The 3269-nt window shown below is 45.2% G+C and overlaps 1 protein-coding gene across 1 annotated transcript in view; it reads right to left on the bottom strand.

Moving 5' to 3' along the window:
• Nucleotides 1–2970, bottom strand: part of adgrl1b (adhesion G protein-coupled receptor L1b) — a 51908-nt gene extending 48938 nt beyond the window's left edge. The window contains exon 1 of the mRNA XM_081701438.1: nt 1492–2970. The gene's annotated coding sequence lies outside the window, so the exon portion shown is untranslated. The remainder of the gene's footprint in view (nt 1–1491) is intronic.
• Nucleotides 2971–3269: the final 299 nt, after the last annotated feature.

Genomic DNA, 3269 nt, shown 5'->3' on the forward strand with positions numbered 1-3269 from the left:
TATATAAAAATTTTAATAAAAAAACCTTTTAATTAAAAAACATAAATACAACTATAGCAGCATATTATAGCAGAACATTAAGGAGTGCTCTGTTACATGCACAAAAACATCACAGTGCGGCTACACTCCCACAGACACTGCGATTACAGGTCGCCGTGCAACATTAAAAAACGCGCGCGAGCGGCGAACTGGCCTGTCTTATTCTGGCCAAACCTCGCGCTTGTTACAATGATTCTTTAAATCGTTTGATTCCATCTCTCATCTGTACGGAGGTTTTTAAGGGATTTGTTAGAGGGCCCGTTTGCATATCAACGCCTTGTGTGATCTGAGCACTACAAAGGTCGATATGGCAAACTGTATCTTGTGTAGCGTTATATCACAGGTTTGAAAAGTTATTACAGCGCAGGGGAAAACATTCGTATAGCCATAATGAATACTTCTTATGTACATAATAATAATAATAATAATAATAATAATAATAATAATAATAATAATAATAATAGTAATAATAATAATAATTTGTTTATTTGTGTTTGCTTTACATCTTAGTGGTGACTTTCCAGTAGCCTGCTGCAGTTCTCTCTCCAGTCAGACGGCAAAACGGAGCTTAAGGTAAAAGAACGGCAGACACGCTCAACGGCAAACGACGCATGCAGCACACGGTGTGCTGACAGCGGCCGGACGTCTGTCCTACCGAATGCCAGGTCTCTGCCTCAGACCTGAGATTATTCCGCTTCAGAGCCATTCAGGTTGGTTAGAGGCAAGCCACCAAAGATACGGGACAACCAAACCACCGAGTCCATTACAAATGAACCGTCAAATACTGTGTTCAGATCAACGCCGCTGCGGTGTCTAATACTAATTACGCCGTTACTACCGTTGAATAACGTTTTTGGCTGCATGTGTCTACCACAAAACTGATAGAGATTGTGTTCGTGTGCATATCAAATGTTTAGTAGTTGAGACTGTCAATTATCAGTTTACAAAAATATGAACAACGTCGATGACAAAACGTGAGTTTTATATATAAAACAGAAAATTGAACGGATCCTTGTAAGCTTCTCTCAGTCCACCCTATGGCAGATATTTGCGTTAATGATCTGCTCATATGCATCTGTCAGCCAACACACAAATATACCTGAATGCTATGATCTCACGCCCTCCTGCAAGCACGCACAGCACGCGCGCGAGAGCGAGATTAAGAAAGAGAGAGAGAGAGAGAGCGAGAGAGAGAGAGAGAGAGAGAGAGCGTGAGCGAGCGCGCTTGCATGAGGGCATTGGCGCCAGCACATTTAAAAAACTCTCACGCGCCACAAGATTCAACACGCACTGGCCTAAGGCTCAATTTCCAAACACCTATTTCTGCGCTTGTGCGCGCGCGCGCGTGTGTGTGTGTGCGCGCGCGCATACACGCGTGCGTGCGTGCGTCAGACGGGGAGTTTTTGATGGAATACGCTAATGACAGACACCCGTCGGGCGGTCCAGTCTTACCTTCTCGTCCTCCTGTAGCCTCCCTATTTCGGCTACTGACTGTCGTCCATCTCCCGTTCCTCGCACAGTCTCTCCTTGGCTCCTCCGCCCGCTGTTTCACTGTTGTCTCGTTCTCGGCTGCCTTGTCGCGCCAATGCATAAAGATTAAAATTTAATAAGCTGCCATCTTCCTGGCGGGCCCACGGAGCCAGAGTGTGGGGTGAAGGAAAATAATCACAAAATAACTACCTATGTCAGTAACTAAAGGGAAGGAAATATTCCAAACGCCGAAACCGACTGTCCGTAAAAAAAACCACAACATTCACGAAATGGTGGCCAGACAAGTTTGAATGTCCTTACCGTCACTGTATACCTTATATACCACGGTAAAATCGCCCTTAGTTGGCTACCTACGAAAAAGGCTGACTCGATGCAAAATGATCGTAGTTTGTCATGACAGCGATAAGAGAAAACCTCATCTAAAACTCCGTTTTAGCTAATTGGTTCGATTTGGCAAGCGCGTCAATTGCATTTTCCTTATCAAGATGAGTGGCGTGTCAAGGGTACATCAACGAGAAAATAATGTTGGACTCGGGAGAGTGCGTAGCGTTGCCTGTTTGACGAGAGATGTGACTCGGAGGAAAATGAGTAAGATTTTGCACGGAAGGATGCGCTCGAGCGGCGTGGAACGGGCGGAATCGCAACCGGCGTTCGCTTCCACGCGCGAGGAACACCCCGTCCTTCTGTCCCGCGCGCTTCTGTCTGCAGGTCAGTGGGAGAAAAAAATTTTTTAGACGACACGACTGACGGCGGTATTCAACCACAGCTGCGATCTGGTGAAGCCTAAAACACGAGGACGGTTAAAAACGGAGAACTATGTGTTTACGCGAGCGCGACAACACCCTTTACCTACGGACAAACGGGCCTGCATACAATGAAAAAAAAAACCCCATCGGTTAAAACATGGCTGTAGATTAATATCTTGGCTATTTGATATTTTGATGCCCTAAAATAATCATATTCAACACTTACTTATAGACTGTATACAGATCTCCTCTTTGAAAAACACAGATACTATGCCGGCTATTTCTAATTACAAATGAAATGCCTCGAAACATTAATAAGCAGCGCAGATTTTGGCCGGCAAAAGATGTTAGTAAATACGAAAACCGATAAGTGAGAATATTTTAGATTTCCAACATGTACGATACGCCCAGGTCAGTCATCGTTAAGTAATCGATAAGAGACGCAGGTTTGATCAAATCCCCGATGGCTACTGTTGCTACATCCGAATACAACGAAACGCCTCGTACGCCTAGACACAAGCGCCAACGACGCAGGTCTTCGGCGGTTAAAGGCCTCCAGTATTTCGAGTAAATCAACGTTTGGTTGACCAAATTAGTCCGTCGCTTTACGTCTTTGGTGCTCCTGCCTTGAGATATGACAGTCTCCTCATTGCTGGATGCGGTAGGCGTCACGGTGCACGGTGTAGGTTATAACGCTGAGAGAGAGAGAGAGAGAGAGAGAGAGAGAGAGAGAGAGAGAGAGAGAGAGAGAGAGAGAGAGAGAGACGAGCAACGCTCCTCCACCCGAATTCTTCCTCCGCCTTCCTTTCTATCCGTCTGAACAAAACATGCGCCTGCCATCCTGTATCTCAGCGCATTCGATGACTTTTGGCGTTTTAGAGTCGGACAGGTGAAATATTCGTTTGGAATTAGAAGTCTCTGTTGTTTCTGGTGGGTAAATGCGAACCAGAACAAACACCAACGTTAAAAATCATTTGCATGGTCTGCCCTTTT

Source organism: Electrophorus electricus, chromosome 18 (genome assembly GCF_041902795.1).
Source record: "Electrophorus electricus isolate QZ-2024a chromosome 18, ASM4190279v1, whole genome shotgun sequence".
NCBI classification, from domain to species: Eukaryota; Metazoa; Chordata; class Actinopteri; order Gymnotiformes; family Gymnotidae; genus Electrophorus; species Electrophorus electricus.